Genomic DNA, 18264 nt, shown 5'->3' with positions numbered 1-18264 from the left:
TCTGATGTTCTCCATCTCCTATTATTTCCTTGTCTTTTCCATATATCCTGTCTTTAGGCACTAGGTCTAACAGAATTTTCTTCCCTCTTCCTTGTGCAAATACCTCCTGTTTCCCCGCCCCCCCCCCAGGATGTAGCTGCCTCCCCCAGACCCCATCATTAGTGAATTTCTACAGTTGAGAATTCACCTTCTGCCAGGCTTGCTGCTAGATTTGAAGGCAGTAAAAATTTGAAGGTGATGGGGGTTCAATTAAGTCTAGAACTTCCTGAAAGAACCACATTCCCCAGTGATCTTAGAAGATCTTAGAAGGAGGGGACTCCAGGGGCAAGGGATGGTGTAGTCACTCCTACTTCAGACAGGCTGAAGCAGTCTGAGGAGTTGCCTGCTTGTCTCTCCATTTCAGGTGTCTTGGCAAGGGTAGGGGACAGTGACAGACAGCCCCCATAGGTCTGCTCCATATTTCAGGCTCTGACATCTGCCACTGGGATAGATGGGTCCTCCCTGCCGTTCCAGTTATGTCATTGTTCCCATCACTTTGCAAATGAAATTGAGACACCCCCCTCCCCCCCCCACACACAGAAGTAAATGAAAGACCAAGATATTGGAAGGACAGGGAGACCAACAGAGCAACCGAGAGCTGCACAGACAGACAGAGAAATCAACTAGAAAGCTCTCAACAGAGGCAGGCAGAAATTCCATCCCTTTCCATGAAAGTAGTAAAACAGAACACTGTTCCTTGACCTTTTCTGGCTTGTCCAACTGACTTTCCTTCACCCCCCCAACCCCCCCCCCCCAGGTCTTGCATGGCTTCCTCTTCCAGGCAGTCTTTCCATACTGATCCCTCTCCACCCCTTTCCCTCATTCCAATTCCCACTCTCTACTGTGCTGTATTAATGCTGTCCATATTCTGATTGCCAACATGGACCAAGCTTTCCTCAAGGGCACAGTCTTCCAAGGACTCTTCAGATGTGTATCTTATATGTGTGATCTGGTATTGGGGAAAGGTTGGACAGATTTCATCCCCTCTGCACATCTGAATAGCTGGGAGAAGCTGAGGTATGGATAGACATAGCAATAATGTGAGTTCGGAAATCTACCTTATAGTCCCTGTTCTGCCCCAGGCCTCAGTTTGCCTCCTTGAACAACAAAGAAGGGTTAGATTTCCTTAGCTGGATGAATGAATTATAAAATGATTATAATGTCTTGAAGAGGTGTGCCACCTGATGCTAGCCCTCTGCTTATCTAACTTAGAGTCTTCAAACCTGGGCTTGAGTTCTAGATTAGCTACTTACTGGCTAAGTGACCATGCACAAAATTCCTTCCTCTCTCCAAGCCTCAGTTTCTTCATATCTGAAATGGGAATGACAATATTCATATTACTTACTTGAAAGGACCACCATGAGGAAAGAGCTCTGTGTAAGCTCTAGTTGCTGTGATAACCTGTGTCCTCTGCACTTTCAGAATCTGTCATCGTTTTTCTTCGGCCTTGAGGATCCCGGAGGTGAGAAGAGAGAAGTTTGGAGCTGAGAGGTGCAGGGATCCCCAGGAAGTTGATGACCCTTCGTGCATTGGCAGTGGCAGAGAGGTAGGGGGAGCACCTGGCCTGGGGATCAGGGTGGGCACCCACAGCAGGGTAGGGATACATAAAGCTGAGGAACAAAGCATCTTTTCTCAGGGACATATAGCTCCTTTTGTGGAGTAGAGAGAGGTGGGCTGCTTGGATGTCTGTATTCTCTGCAGTGGGGTTGGGGTGTTTGAGGTTTGCTTCCTAATGAGGCAGGATGGTATCATGGCTGTGGAGGTGGAAGACCTGTTCAGGTTCTGACTCTGCTTTTTACTAGTTGGGTAGGTCACCTTGGGTAAAACATTTAGATTCTGAACTTCCATTTCCTTATCAGTAAAATGAGAGTTGAACACATATACTATGTATCTCACAGGATCAAATGAGAAAATGTACATAATGTACTTACTTTGTAACCTTAAAACACTAGAAATGTTTCAGCTATGATTATCCTCTCAACAACCCTGGGAAATTGGTGTCTTTTTTTTTAAGCCCTTACCTTCCCTCTTGGAATCAATACTGTGTATTAATGGGGGTTAAGTGACTTGCCTAGGGTCACACAGCTGGGAAGTGTCTGAGACCAGATTCATACCTAGGACCCTCCATCTCTAGGCCTGGCTCTCAATTCATTGAGTTACCCAGCTGCCTCCTGGGAAATTGATGTCTTGATTACCCTCCTTTTACAGAGAGGGAAACTAAGGCATACAAGTGCCTTGTCCAGGGTCAAACAGCTTTTGAAACTCTTTGAGTTCAGATTTGAACTTAGGTCTGCTAGTCTCCTGGTCCAGAACTCTTTGCAACTGCGCCATCTAGCTGCCTGTATGGTATTTGTTGGTTAAGTGACTTTAGTGTCCTGTGATCATATAGTTAGTAGGTATCAGAAAGGTTTGGGAGGTATGGACACTTGTTGGGAATGTTTTGGGGTTGGTGGGGCTGAGGCAGTAGCTGGATGTCATGTTTTGGATAAATGAATGACTTATGTCAATGAAACTTAGAAAGGCTTCCTGGAGGAAGGGGAAGGCAGATAGATGTCCGGAGACAGAGATAGACAGACAGACAGACAGACAGACAGACAGACAGGCAGAGACAGAGACAGACAGACAGAGAGAGACAGAGAGAGAGAGAGAGAGAGAGAGAGAGAGAGAGAGAGAGAGAGAGGGAGAGAGAATGAGAATGTGTGTTGGGGGGGTTGGGGCGAGGGGAGGTTGACCTATAACACCTCTTTGACCAGCTGTAATCATGTTTGACTTCCTGGAGGAAGAAGAATAATAGTAGCTCTCTCTGACAAATGAGCCCCATCTCTGTTTCCCCCTCCCTTTCCCCTTACCCTCCAGTAATCACCTAGGAAGGGGTGGGACTTGCTCTCTTGATTGACACATGCCCCCTCCCTGGTCCTGGGAGGCTGTGGGAGCTTGGCTTCTTTCAGAGTCCTGAGCTGATGGAGCGGAACGGCCTATTGTCCAGGGAATCCAGTCTCCACTTGGGCTTTTTTTCTTGGCTCCCACAAAGGCCTGGGGGCCAGGCCAGGGGCCAGGTCCAGTGCTTTTCATCTCAAATCCCAAACAGACTTGGCATTTTCTTTTACTCAGAGGGTGGGGGTTGGATGGGGTAAGCTGCAGGGTCTCCCACCCTTTAGTGGAAGGGTTAGCTGTCAGGGATGGGGGCGGAGGGGGGAGTGATGGTAGTCCTCCTCCTCAGCCTGTGAGGCCTCAGGGCTGAAGGTGCCTGGGAGAATGAAAACAGTGAAGGCTTTTGGGGTGGGGGAGGCAGTGTTATTGAGCCTGGAAGGGAAGAGACCTCTGAGGGGCACTTAAGGGGGCCAGAATCAGCAGGGCTCATAGATGGCAAGTTATAGAACCTAGAAGACTGAAAGGGACAATGTTGTTGTCCAGAAATCTTTGAACATTCACTGGAGGTTTTGGCAAGAGCCTCTCCCCACCCCCAAAACAAAACTAGAGGGAGCTAACTGGTATTGTAGAGAGCCCAACAGAGCTCAGATACCCAACAGGTACTCGAGAGAGCTTAGGTATCTGATGGCAGGCTGGGGACCCCCTGGCCCCAAGCTACAGGGCTTAAGATGACTTCAGATTTCCCAGAGGGTCAGCAGGTGGTCCCCACTGTTCCCTAGGGATAGAGCAGGCATCATAGGAAGAGAGCAATACTATGAACTAGCCGGCATTTGGGGCATTCTTTTTGCATTTTAATTAGGAAAAATCTCTCCTCTTCCTTCCCTCCTCCACCCCATTTCTATACCCATCACTTCCTTTGTTCTTCTCCTTTATGAAAGTCACTGTCCGAACTGGTTTGAAAAATGGTGGGATAATGGATAATGTGTATGGCTCTGCCATGTTGAATTTAGGAGGGCTTCCTGGTGGAGGATGCTTCTGGGGATTTTTGTTGTTGTTTAAGTAAAAGAACTAAAAGGTTGGTCAAGCAGAATGTGAGAATCCATTGTGGATTTGGGCAGAGGGTTCTGGGGTCGGAGGAAGGACTAGGTTGGGGTAGAGACCCAAAGTTATAATTCCACATGATGGATAGTTAGAATAACCCTTGAGCTAACTAATCCCCTGCTCAGTCCCCTGTTTGGTCAATGCCTTTTGGACTGGGCACTGTCTCAGACCTGGGTTGTCAGAGTGGCATGGAAGGGAAGGGGGGCATTCCTTGTCTTCTCCAAATGCATTAGCTGAAATAACCAGGGAAAGAAGGACAGATAGAGAGACAGATGGAAGGGACATGGAGAGACATGGGAGACATGGGAGGAAGATTTACAAGGAGTGAATTTGAGCATCATATTTTTCTTCTGCCTGGACACTTTAATGCTACAAAATAGCATAAATGACAGGATATTGAGCTCAGAAGTGTGAGGTATAGAAGCTGAGAGTGACAGAGAGGGGAACCTGGGGATAGAGGAGCCAGGAACCGAGGAGGAGATAAGGGAAGGAGGAAGACAAGTTAGGGCTGTGTGGATCCCTAGGTCTGAAGGGGAAGGTAGGGCCCCTACCCTGGGGGTATTCTCACTGAGACAGACTTACTGATGGAAGGGGAGAGGACATATAAGACAGCTGAGGAATGACCCTAAAACAAATACATGGACATAAAAGAATAAATATTTACATTGTGTGTGGGGGGGAGAGGGAAGTGCATTTGTGGGTTAGTGGGTGGGAGGGGTGAAGAATGGGAAAGGAGGGGAAGTTATAGGAGTTAACTGTTTAGCCTGGATAGTAGATCTCGGCCTCTCTAATTCAGTAAGGCTAGATGGTGAATGGAAGTTAGATGACATGTGGACCTGGGCTGGAGAGTAATGGATGTGGGTGGGTTTGTGAGATGGCCAGGGCTTTGAAGTGGATGGGAAGCTAACCCTATAAAGAAGGAGGAAGCCTGTGTGAGGCTCTTATCCCCTTCTCCCACTCCTGGCTCCATCTCCCCCCTCCCCCATGAGGATTCTCTGTTGTCAGAGGGAAGATTGGGGGATTGGGAGGTGGCCTAGAGGAGAGTAGAAGCTGAGGTGGCAGCAAAGAGACTGAGCTTCACAGTAATAAAAGAGTGAAGAATAGGAGAGAGCCAGAGAACCCAGCTGTAGGGATGGCATGAAGGCAGGGAGATGGGAGAGCTTGGCTGACTTAAAGCATGCCCACTCCTTAGCCTTCCCAGGAGTCCATGAACTTCAAACTGGACCATGCAATGGGGGTGGGGGAAGCAGAGAAACCTCTGTCCGGGAGCAGGAGACTTGGCTACAGCCCACTACCTCCCCCGCTTTTTTTTTTAATCTTTTTAATTTAACAAAGTGGATGAAAAACTGGTTTTGGAAATAAAAGATTTCTTGTCTCTGCTTCTGGCTTTCTCACTGAACCTTTCTCTGCCTTTCCTTGGGTCTCTGGGTCTGGGACTCTCCCTAAATCTTTCTGTTCCTTCCTTTCCCTGATTCTCTGTCCCCCCTCCCTGGCATCCTCTGTGTCTCTGTTGCTCTTTGTGTCTTTCTCTCTCTGAGTGTCTCTGTCCTCTGTCTCAGTCTCCTTGCATCTCTCCGTCGCTCCCCCTGTGTCTCTGTTGCTCTTTCCCTTGCCTATGTACTCCCCTAGTCATTCCCCCCCCCAAACTCCTGCACTAAATGGGTCTATTTAAAACGCCTGTCGTGGCTGCCAAGTCAGAAAAGCGTCTCCTGATAGAGAGCATTAAACCTTCAGCGGGAGCGGGAGCAGGATTGATCGGAGCCGCAAATGGGAGCGTCTTAACCCCATTAATCAGGCAGGGCTTAACTCTCCCCCCCTCTACCAGCCCCTTCTCAGAACTAAAAGCCCCTGAAATATTTATCACCCCCCCTCGTTCCTTTCCCCCTTCAGCCCCTTCCCCTTCAGCCCCCCTCGCCCCCCAAGGAAAGGGGAAGGGGGAGGAGGTAGGGTGGAAGGGGGGGGTGGCTGGGCCCCTTTGCTACTCCACTGTTGGTCTTTGCCCATGTGTGTACCCTTGTGTGTTTGCACACATGTGTGAGTGCACATGTGTAAGTGTCTCTGACTTCCCACGCCCTCTGTGCCGGCCCACTTGGGCAGCGATGATAGAAACCAGGCCTGCCTCTTGTCCCCTTCCTACTTCCCCACCCCGCAAATCCCTGCTGCTCCAGACAGCTTGAAAAAAACTATGTAGAATGGAGTGGAAAGAGCCTGGACCCAGAGCCAGGAGACATGGGTTCTAGTCTTCGCCTGGCCACAAATTGGCTGTGTGACCTTGAACAAATGACTTTTTCTCTCTGGACCTCAGTTTCCTTCTCTGTAGAAAGAGAAGGTTGGACAATTTTATCCTCAAAGTTCTTTAAAGCTATGATGCTCTTCAATTCTGTGATTTGAGTTCAACTGGGGTAACGTGTGGTAGGGGGGTCAATACTGCTGTTTCCTTCCCCCATTGTATCCCTCAAACCCCCCCCCCCTTCCTCAGGCCTTAGCCCCCTACTCTATAATGGGAGAGCTCACTTGTTATGAGCCAGGGGCTCCAATGTGCCAATTGTCTTCCCACTTCTCCGAGCAGGAATGTGATCAGGGAAAGGGACCAGGTCGAGCAAAGATTCTGATTCTCAGTGGGGTGGGTGGCTGGCCCTCAGTGGGGGGACAGCAACAGAAGAAGTAGGGGGAGGCACACAACCATTTTTCACCTCCCTGGATAAGATTCTTAGTTTGCTCTAGAGTTGTTGTTGCGTGGCACCTCATTTTTTCCTCATCCTACCTCTTCAATCCCAGGGTGGTAGAAGATCTAGAGGGTCTCCCTAAGCCTCCTTCTCCCCCCTCCCCCACCATCCTTTTTCTCCCCCTCCCCCCCAGCATCAAGTGCCACATCTCCTCCTGACTCAGACAATTAGATTCAAATGATGACCTCACTGCACAGCGTCTCTCCCCAGCCCGCTCCTCCGTCTCTTTCCTCCTCTCTGTCTCTCTCCTTCCCTATCTCTCTGTGCCTCTCCCTGTCTCTCTCTCTCTCTGTCTCCCTGTTCCTCTCCCCCTCCCCTCCCCCCTTCCCCAAGTATCAGAGGGGGCAGATACACTGGGGAGGCCAGGCCGACAGACGGGGGAATCTGCTCAGGGACCCAGGTCAGTGGCTTAAGCAGGGGGATGAGGAATGGTGGTCTGGGGATGTGAGGATTGGGGGTGGGGAAAGGCCTCAGCCTCTGGGGCCTGAATTTCTGCTTTCATGATGGGGGGGGGCTGCTTTGGAGCTACTGATCTAGGACCTGTCAGACCCACGTGTGTCTGTCGGGTCTCCCCCCAAGGGGCCCCCTCCATTCCATTCACTACCTCCCCTGCTACTTCTCCTCCCACTCCTCTCCACTCTCTTCTCAGCTCTCAGACCAGCTTCTTTGCCTTCATCTTCTTTCTATTCTGTTCTTTTCTCTGCCCACCTCCTTCCTTCTAAGGTCCTTCTCTCTTTCTTGCTGTGAGCTGTGTCTGCCTGTGTCTCTCTGGGTGACTTTGAAGCTTCTTCTTTATTGAGTGTTCCCATCCCTCTGTTGGGGGAGCACCCAAGGTTCTGATCATTCCCTGGACCCATTGGTTCCCTACTGATGGGGTGTGTCTATTTCCCTGAAGAGAGGGGCTTTTCTTTCTCTCCATTGAGAAACAGAGGTTGGGGGGAAGAGTATAGATTAAAGTCTCAGAGAAGAGGGGAAGCCTCAGTCAGGTGGGTTTCTGTGCCTCTATGATTGGGGTGGGTGTCTCTGCCCCTCTCTGAGGTCACCTAACTCTGGTATGAGAAGGGGGGGTATCTCTCCTCCTTTGAAGGAAATGTATTTTTGTGAAGAGAAGGGGGTATATCTCTGTTTGGGGGGTCCAGGAGTTGTAGGTCCTTTGGGGGAATGAAGGGCAAGGGAGAGGCTAGTTGGGGGCTGGGGGAAGCAAAGTTTCAGGCCTAGAGAGTGATATTCTGAAAACTGTCTCTGTCAGGGTTTTTCCTTGGTCCTTGATGCCTGGTGTCTATTGGATCTTGCTTCCTAGTTTTCCTTGGCCTCTATTGCCTAGTTTCCTTTAGATCTCTGATGACTAGTTTCTTTTTGGTCCCCAGTGCCTGTTTTTTACTGGACAATGACAGCTAGAGTCAGCTCCCAGGGCAGGTAAATTCAGCCCTGTGAACATCAAGGAATTCCCACACCGAGCATTGACTTTGACACCTGGAAAGAGAAAGTGATTCTGTATATGGTAACTGTTGTTGATTGTTCTTTGAGTTTTTAGAATGTTCCTTCTGTACCCCAAGCCAGGATCTCAATCCTGTCTAAATGGAGACACACATCCCTAGATTCCCAAGAGAGGAGGGAAATGCAGATGATTAGGACTTCTATCTCTTACTGATAAGTCACTCCTGGAGGGCTTCCTGGAGGAGCTGACCCCAAACTGACTCTGGGAGAACCCTTCCAGGTGCTCTAGGGTTATCATCTTTTCCCTCTCTTTCCAACCATTTACTCACTAATTCTTCATTAGCCAGCAAGTTAATTAGAAGAAGCAGAAGTATTTTCCTCCCTCCCCACCACCCCCAGCTTGTCTCTGGGCTTCCCGCCTAAATGGGCTCTGCCCAGCAGCTCCTTGGGGCCCCTGAGGCTCAGGCTGACGTTGGTGGGAGCCTCTCCCCACATCGGCTTTTCTCTGACAGGCGATGACAATGCTTTGGCATCACATCAGCTCTTCCTTCCAGGAGCAGGGCAGGCTCTGAGGCTTGTCTTCCCCCTTCTTCCCCTCCTCCTCCTCATCCTCCTCCTCCTCTCTTCCTTTTTCCTTCTCACCCCCTCCTTAGTTTTCTGTTACCTTTTCATTAGTATCCTACTCTTCCCCTTTGCCCCTCCTCCTCCTGTCTTCTTTCCCTCCTCCTCTTTCTCCCTTTCCTGCCTTCTAATTCTTCTACCCTCGCTTCCATTCTTTTCTTCCTTCCTTCTCTCTGTTTACTTCTTTCTCCTCTATTCTTTCCCCCTCCATGTTCTTTCCCATCCCTTCCCTCCCCCCCTGACTATTCTATTCTTTCTGGGCATCCTTCTGGAGACCATGGGCACAGAGAGGTTCAGCAACCATCCTGAGGTCACACGGCAGGCAGAGCTGGGAGCAGCTCACTGATCACCTTGTCGTCTCTGGGGTATCATGAGTGAGTTTTTTTTTGTGTGTGGGGGGAGGGGTATCATGAGTGAGATTCTACTGGAAGAGGTATGGAAGACTGTAGCCCCTCCTATTTCTGACTGTGTATGTATGTGGTGGGGGGTTGTTGGAGAGTGTGTGGATTCGGTTAGTGAAGGGGGTTAGGAGGAGATGATTTTGTCATTTTGCAGCTCCTGCTGCTCTCAGATCCTAGAGCCTGGAGCAGTCAGCATCATCTCCCAGTTTCCCTCACAGCGAGAATCTTCCCCTCACCCCACCATGTTCTCAGTGGTTCCCTCCTGTTATTGCTCGGATCTCAGTGACAAGCATCTCGGTGGGAGATACTCTTACCACAGACCAGCTGGGGAGGTCCCCCAACCCCCTTCTCTGCTGAGACTGTGTGCATGGGGGTGGCTAGCACAGCTCCGGCTGGCAAATAAGGTTTTGTTTGCCCATATTCCCTCTGCTGCAGTTCACGGTGGCAGAGCCCCTTGGCCAAGGGCTGGAGAGCAGGAAGAAGATGGAGGACTTGGGAGGTGGAATAGGAACTGCCTGTTGAGTTTTGAAGATGGTTGTTGTTTTTTAAACTTCATCTCCTCTATCTGTGCTCCACCCCTTAGTGACTCTGGTACCATGCCTCCTTCCCTGCCACACCCCCTCTCCAGCCCCTGTCTGATGTGCCAGGACCAAGGGGCCTCCAGTGCTTCTCAATGTTTTACCCCCCATATTCTACCCCACCCCCTGTCTTCTTGCTGTCACGAACCAGGAGCTAAACACACATGGACTTAAAGACACCCACTGCATGAACAAGCCTCCTTGCCAGGGGCATCTCTTTTCTCTCGTTGACCCCTTCCAAGTCAGAAGACTCATTTTGAGGTTCCATGCCCTCAAATACCATCCCTCCTCATCATGTCTATCCCCCCCCCCAGAAGAACTCTCTGGCTTAAATTTAGACATTCTTTTGGCAACAAAGGTCCCCTCTAACCATCATTGTGATGCCCCTTCCCTTCAGATTGGGGAATCCCATTGCTTTGCATCTTTTCCCTATAGCTGAGGGAGGACTCAATAGCTCTTCCATTTGTTATCTGTGTGACTTTGGGCAAGTGATGTAACCTCTGAGCCTCAGTTTATTCATCTGTGAAAGGGCTGGACTAGATAGCTTCTGAGGGCCTTTTCAATCCTAAATTTGTACTCTCTGACATGGTAGGAGGAGGAGAGGGTGTCTGGAGGGGTGGTGGCATGGGTTTGATTAATGAGGCAGTGATAAATTTCTTTTTATCTATCTCCTCAGTCCCTGAGGCACTGGAAGAAGCCAAGATGACCTGCGTTTGTATACGTAGGAGACTATATAAGAGATTATGTGATGGTGTGAGAGATGTATATCTTTGTGGAACTGCCTTCGTTTGTGCTTGTCTGTCTGTAGCTCTGTCAGGCTATTACTTTGGGACTGTTCTATGTGTGCACTTGGGCCAGCTTGTGCATTTGTGTGAATGTGGTGTTTACCCAACAGGAACAGATTGCTCCATCTTCCCTGCTGTTTTTAAAGGGAGAATGGAGGAGAATAAGGGACAATTCTTCTTAGCCCAGCTCCAGCTTTCACTGGAAATATATATATATATATACACACTGATATTCATGCATATTAATGGATGGGCATCTGGACATGTGATCCATTCTGACCCAATATGCCCACTCCTTGCACTCTTTTTACAAGATCACTCCATCTCCTGGGCTTTCTAGTCTTGTCACTCATTGCAGAAAGTTCTTCTTTGTGTCTAACTCTGAAGGGGTCAGTAAAAAGATGAGGAAGAGAGGACAGCTAGGTGGATCAATGGATTGAAAGCCAGGCCTAGAGACAGGATGGGTGGTCCTGGGTTCAAATTTGGCCATTGACACTTCCTAGCTTTGTGCCCCTGGGCAAGTCATTTTTCCCTGAATGCTTAGTCGTTATAGCTTCCCCCCCCCCCCCTTGGAACCAATACACATTATTGATTCTAAGATGGAAGGTAAGAGTTTACAAAATAAAAAAGATGAGAAAGGGCCCTGATAATATAGTGATTGGTTGTTCTTGTTAAGAGGGAGTCATGTGGAAACATCAGGGCTCTGCTGGGTCTCTGGGGTGGGAGAAGTGGGTATGCTGCCCCTGTGGGGAGGAGGGGGTGGATAGGACTTGCTACATTTGCTGCACATAATTTCTATTCCTTGGTCCAGGGAGGACAGCTGAGATGTTGTTGCCACAGACCTATCTATAGGAAGCTCCTCTCCCTGAGCCTCTGTGAGTCCAGGCCACAGGGACCCCAGGAGGGCTGGGGGAAGCAGGTGCAAGTCTGCCTTATGGGTATATGATTAGACACGATGCTCTGGGATGAGGAGGCCAAAGTGCCCTTGAAAGAGGATGAGGGGTTGGGTCCCTAGTGGTCAGGGTGGACCAACCTTGATACTTGGGCAGGTATAGGGGCAGGGCATGTGTACACATGTACAAATACGCATGCGACCGTACTTATAGAAGATCTATGTGCAAGCTTCAAGGCGCTGGATCTTCCAGCACAGGAAATGGGCAGTAAAATCTGTGGTACAGGCACACATTAGCAAGAAATTTTGACCCACGTCTCCCATCCCCTTCCATGTGAATGCTCATATGTGGCTCACATACATACCCTGACTGCCATATCTCTTTCTCCTCCATGCTTGGCAATGTGAGCTCCCACCCTCACCCCTCCAACACATACAGAGAACACGCCCGCACACACGTGCACTGGGGCATGCACGCACTGATCTCATGCTCCCATAGTGAAAGGAGACTTGGGGGGGGACTGTTGAGCCCTCAGAGCCCCAGCTACTGCCAAAATCCAGAGGAATCTTGTCCCCCCCAACTCCTCCTCCTCCCTGCTGCAGCCGGAGGTCATAGCAGCAGGTGCTGATATCTCCCCCCACCGGCCTCTTTTTCCACAGCTTCATCCAAAGACCTTCGGCCTGGGACCTGCTTTTCCCCTCCCCTCCCTTTCTCCCTTGTTCCCTAACCCAGGAACCCCATCCATCCTCTTCTTTCACATTCTCTACCCTTTCCCTTCTCCATTCTTTTCCTATTTTTTTTTCTGGTTTCCCTCTTATTCCTCTCTTGTTTAGCTTTAGGGGAAATGAAAAGCTGGAGCTAGGGACACTGCCCCAGGACCTGGCCTGAAGGCTAGAGGAAAGTCTAATGAATTCCTTTAGCCTGAATGTGTGTGAGAGATGGAATAAAGAACCCTTCTGGGGGTACTAGAAGAGCAATGCCTTAATCTAAAGGAAAAAAACTCTCTTGGTGGATTTTAAGGGGTGCTGACTAGGCTGATGGGAATGAGACTTTTGGACATGGGATCTCCTCTGCATTCGGCACCTCAGACTAGGTGCTGGCTCACCCTATCAAAGCATTTCAGGGGAGACTGGAAGGGGAGAGGCTGAAAATCCAGAAAGACTCAGCAGGTTAGGGTTCCAAAGTGGCTCCAGTGGGGTCCCAGAGATACGGAGAGAGACAGAGACCAAGATAGGGACTGGGAGGCAGAGAGATGAAGAAAGGAAGTTATACACACAGAGAGGGAAAGACACACACACACACACACACACACACACACACACACACACACACACACATCTACATTCACAGGGAAAAAGACAGAGACCTGGATAGGAATTGGACCACTGACCCGTGTCCGCCCCCCTCTCCCCTGTGGGGGGCCGGGCTGGGGCCAGCTGCCAGCCAGGCCAAGTCTCCTTCCCCTTAGCTGGACCCCTCCCCTCCGCTCCCCCCCCCCCCCCCCACTGACCTGCTTTGCTCCCCTCCCCCCACCGCCCACGCTGTCCAGAGCCAGTGGGCGGGATCTGGGGGGCCTCCCTGGGCCCCCCTCTCCCTCCTCCTGATCCCATCCTTGTCCTCCTGCTGCCTTCCCACCTCCCTGCCTTCCTTCCTTCATTCCTTCCTTCCAGCTGTCTCCACCTCTGTTTCTCTTTCTTACTTTCTCTCTTTTTCTACCCCTATCTCAGACTCTCTCTGTCTCCATCTTGAAGCGCTTGCTGTTTTTCCCTGGCCCTGTGCTTCTCCCTCTCTGGGTCCCTGTCTCTTTTGTCTCTTCTATCCTACCACTTCTATTTTTGTTCTCTTCGTCTCTGCCTTTCTAGTTCTCTATTTTGCTTCATGCCTGTTTTCCTGCCGGAGACAAGCTGTGCTGAGTTCTACGTTCTGTTGTCTGGTTATGTTTGTCTTGAATGTTATCTCCGAGGCCAGAGGCCATGCATAGGCCACCATCAGACACGGGGCAATTTCTCACAAACAAAGGGAGTCTTTCCTAGAAGCCTGTCCCAGCCTTTCTGCCCTTTTCCAGCCTGGGAAGGATTGAGGAAGGGGATAGGACAAGGCCCTGGAGAGGTCATTTGTGCATCCTCTTGGCCCTGGGAGCAGGCATTTCGTCAATCAGTTCCTTGGCACTGAATAATGGGTGATCATAATGGTGGCTCCCTCCTTCCCTTCCCTTCCCCCACCCCCACCCAAGCCACAGGATGTAAGTCTTTAGTGTATCTTAACCACTTTTAGTATGTAGGATCGCTTTAGCTTCAATATTGCTGAATAAACATGGACCTTCTCTCCCTCCAAGGCAGCTGCAGTCACTCCCTAAAGAGAGTGGTCAGAGTGACTGTGAGGCAAGGGCCCAGCTACCTGAAGCAGGCAGGAGACTTGCTCTCCTCCAGTGGGCAGGCTTCCTGGAGGAGGTGATATTTCCTGAGATTCCAGAATGGAGTCAGGAAGAGAGAAGGGTTTGTCCTGAGGTATGACGAGGTATTTGTGTTCAAGGTTTCCAAATGATACCTTCCTGTAACCTCTGTGATTTAATTTAATCACTGAGCAACAACCAAAAAAGTTTAAGAGGATTTATTAGGGATCTAAGGAGAACAGGGCTAGGACTAGCAGAGATTCAACTTTAGATAAGACTCAGTTCCTCCCTTCACAGGGTTTAAAGTCTGGTGGGCTGGCAGGATGAGAAAGAAGAGGTAAACACAGATAACAACAGTGTACATTACATAACTTGTGAGGAATGATGGGTGATCGTTCTGTGTTAGGGGAAACGAAACACTATGGAGGAGTAGACATTAAAACAGCCTTTAAAGATGGGTAGAAATTTACTAGCAGAAATGCTTCTTAGCAGAGAGGTCTGGTCAAATAAAGGTATTGAGACCCAGGATCAATAGGTATGTTAAGAGGGTAAATGTCAAAGGTTAGACAAAATAAAATGGAGAGAACATGTTGTAATGGTTTGGAAGGGATATAGGTTCAAATACTAGCTCTGTTATTTGCAACCTGAATCACCTTGGTTATTGCAACCTGTGTCATCCTGTATCACCTTAGCTTCTCTGGACCTCTATTTCCTCATTTCTAAAATGAGAATGTTGGACAAGATGACCTCTTTGGCTTCTTCTAACTCTAAATCTATATGATTTGAAACCACAGCCTCTCTAAGTCCCAGTTTTTTTCATCTGCAAAATGATGGGGTTAGAGGTATCTTTCAGATCCAAAACTATACTCCTATGATCCTAAATTCCAGTGTACCATGGCAGGTGAAATTTTTTGGTACGGAAAAAAAGGTTCGTTTCTAGAGAGTCTCTCATGGTGACTCTCTGAATATTGTACATTAGCTAGTTGTCTACCTTGCCTACTCCTGGTCCTGGCTCTGTTTCTCTGCAGGGCAAAAGCAGATGACTCAGAAGGTGAGGGGAAGTGAGGATTCAAGAGTAGAAAGCCTGGCAGAAAAATAGATGAAAGTGCATAGCAGGAGATTGACAGAAAGAGATAGAAAGGTGGGAAGAGAAATGGAGAGAGATTTCTAGGGGGCAGTAGGTCAGAAAGAGAGGGGGAAATAGACAAGAGAGAAGCTGTGATTCTCAAGGTATGTTCTCAAGCCCTTTGTCCAGGTCAGAGAGAATATAATTCTGATGACATCCAGAGGTAAATACATACATGCACAGGGAAAAACACACACATAGATATTTTCAGAAGCACACTCAGGCCCTCAACCCCTTTCCCTAATCAAAGGAAGTAAAACTCCCTGCCTTTCTGTGTTACTGGTCTCCCATCTTCAAACTGCTGCTCTGGGTAGAATGATTGCAGCCCCAGGCAAGGGACAGTGGGAGCCAAGAGACATTAGACACACTTTCACCATCTGTCAAAGCCCTTGCCTCCTGTGAACAAGCCTGAAATGCTGGCAGCCAATAGCTTCATTGTAGTCTTTTGGGAAAGGGACAACTTTCTGCTCCTTGTCTCCCTAACACTTTCTCTCTCTCTCTCTCTCTCTCTCTCTCTCTCTCTCTCTCTCTCTCTCTCTCTCTCTCTCTCTCTCTCTCACACACACACACACACACACATACTCACAAAGGCTTTTCAAAATCTTCTTCCTCTAGGAAGTCTCTCCAGACTGACCCCTGTGCTTGTTCCTTGACCCTGAGCACCATAATGCCATTGACTTTTATTACTATGTCTATTGTGCCTGTCCCTCCATGTGTTCTGTTTCTCTTCTGAGAAACATGGTTCTGGCACCTAGGGGTCCTGTGTCACTTCTCAGCTTAGCCTGCCTATAGTCTCTTCTTCCTTTCTCCCTCTACCTCTGGAGAGGGGAATAGGGCCCACCCTGGGCAGCGTCAACTCTGCTTTGCTGTGCAGTGACAGGGACAGCTGTGCTGCCCCTCTCTCCATCTGTCTCTCTGCCCATCTGTCTGACAGTCAGGCTGAAGTAAGTTTGTGAAGAGGGAGGGAGGGAGGGAGAGAGAGAGACAGAGAGAGAGAGAGACAGAGAGAGACACACACACATACACACAGAGACAGAGAGAGAAGGAGAGAGAGGAGGGGGAAAGGGAGAGAGAAGGAGGTCTTTCTGTATCTGTGTTAGCATCAACATGTAGAGTCTATATGAAGGTTCTGACCACAATTTTACTTCTGATATTTCATACTAACAGACACTTTTCCCATCAGTAACCATCAGGGCTCATTTCTACCTTACTGGTGCCCCTCCCTTGGTTAGAAGTGGACACACTCCATCCTGGGATGGGCCAGAGAAGGAGATAGCATGATCTAGTGGAAAGAATATTGTTAGGAGAATTAGAGGACTGGCTTTCAAATCTCTTCGTCGCTACTTGTAACTATAGGCAAGTCACAAACTTTTTGGGTTTCCTCATCTTTAAAATGAGAGGGTTGGACTAGATCATCTCTCAGGTCTAATTGCTCTGAACTAGGCTACCCCCCCTTCTGGGGCCCAAGAAGGCCATTTGGTGGGGTCAAGCCTGGAGAGAAGAAATAGGTTTTCAATTCTTTGCTTCTGGGTGTGCTTTATCTGGGTGGCCAAGCCCAGCCCTGTTTAGTGGAGAATCTTCTCTCCTTATCATAGAGTGGGTGGGGTATGGGTTTGGAAAATTCCTGGAAAAATACTCTTCGATGGTCAGCCTTTGGATTGAGTAGGAGGGGTCTGTGGACCTGGCCAGCAGCAGAAAGGGCAGGATCTGGATTCAGATTCTGTGCTCACTGAGAACCTTTGGTTTTAAGGACAAGTGGAATAGAGTGAAACTAGGTAGAGGGGGACTCTGGAAGGAAGATTTGATAGAAAGAGGTTCAGGCTAAATGACCTGCTTAGGATCATACAACCTGTTTTCGTCATAGGTGGTATCTGAACCCAGGTCTTCCTAGCTAGGTTGTAAGGTGCATAGAGTGCTGGACTAGGATTCAAGAAGACCTAAGTTCAAACCCAACCTTAGACAATTAGTAGGTGCATGATCCTGGGCAAACTAATTTACCCTCTGTTTCCTTATCTAGAAACTGGAGATAATAATAGTACTTACCTCCCAGGGTTGTTATGAGGATCAAATGAGAAAATATATGTAAAGTGCTTCGCAAATCTTAAAATCCCATCTAAATGTTAGTTATTTTTATTAATTATTGTCATCTCAGAGGTTGACTCTCTAGTCACTATGCTGCTGCCACAAAGACAAAATAAAAGTAATCTGTGCCTTCAAGAGCTTACAAAATGCACATATAGATATATATAGATATGTACCAAATAGATACCAAGTGCCTTGGGGATGGTGAGAGATGTAAGTAGGGAACCTAGGAGAGACCTTATCCAGAAGAGGCCTTGGGTCAGCCTGAGTCTTGAAGGAAATGAGGGATTCTAAGAGATGAAAGTAAGAGGGCAGAACCTTTCAGTTATATGAGAATCAGCAGTGCAGTCAAGGAGCCTGGACCATAGGGCTCATGGGTAATAAAGCTGAAAGGTAGGATAAGGCCAGCTTATGAAGAACTGTCAATGACAAATAAAGGAGTTAATAGTGAGTTAATAGTTAATTGTTTCTAGAGTGGAGGAGAGGAGCCTAGAGGCTTTTTGGAGGTTGAAGCTTGGTGTGGGTTTGGTGTCTGTTTCTGGGTGGAGGAAGTTCCCTAATGGGCAGTAGTAGCCAGGGTAGAGTGCAAAAAGATGGGGTAAAGGCTAGCAACCTCTTCTTATTCCTGGAGTGCACTGGAACCCTTGCCCTATCATCTTCCTCTTCTCCTTGAATAACTTTGTTTACTGCTCCTTCCCCTAACTCCTATTCTTTTGACATCTGGAAAAAAGTGTCAGTTTTGTTGTGTCTTCCCCTCCTTTCTAGACCAGATGAAACTTCACCTTCTACCACAACAAATGGTAGGATTATTGGCTCCCCCACAGCCAATTTTGACCATCTTCTACAGCTGCCAACCTGGGTGGAGCAATATGACTTCCTGTGAACCTCTTAGAATGTGGTACACCATAAGATTTGAAGCCTCAGTTTCCCTGAGATTTCTACCATGCAGCATTTCTATTTTTAGCTACCTGAGTTTAGAAATAGCACCTAGGGCAGGGGAATTCAGCCTGGAGATAGATTTAAAGGAGGTAGTAGGGATTGACTGTTTAGTTTCAGTTCCCTTGTGATTACTTTCTGGGTAGCTGGAAGAACCTTGAAAGGCCACTGGGCCCATCCTCCTGCCTCCTGGTAGGACTGTACCGTGAGCATCCCTTGGGAAGGAAAATACAAGGCAAGGAGCAGGGCCCCACAGAAGGTGTCCCTTCCTCCTCC

At 48.7% G+C, this 18264-nt stretch overlaps 1 protein-coding gene across 5 annotated transcripts in view; it reads left to right on the top strand.

Moving 5' to 3' along the window:
- CNTFR (ciliary neurotrophic factor receptor) overlaps positions 1–18264 on the top strand; it is a 94991-nt gene that overhangs the window by 15361 nt on the left and 61366 nt on the right. For 3 of the 5 annotated variants that reach the window (XM_056805999.1, XM_056805996.1, XM_056805997.1), the window contains exon 2: positions 1462–1585. The exons of 1 other annotated variant lie outside the window; for it this stretch is intronic. The gene's annotated coding sequence lies outside the window, so the exon portion shown is untranslated. Of the gene's footprint in view, positions 1–1461; positions 1586–6971; positions 9170–18264 lie in introns of those variants that run through there. One more of the 5 variants, XM_056805998.1, reaches the window with a different exon arrangement.

This window comes from Monodelphis domestica, chromosome 7, assembly GCF_027887165.1.
Source record: "Monodelphis domestica isolate mMonDom1 chromosome 7, mMonDom1.pri, whole genome shotgun sequence".
Classification (NCBI taxonomy): Eukaryota; Metazoa; Chordata; class Mammalia; order Didelphimorphia; family Didelphidae; genus Monodelphis; species Monodelphis domestica.
Note: the sequence above shows the minus strand (reverse complement) of the source record. Positions and strands in the feature narration are given on the sequence as shown.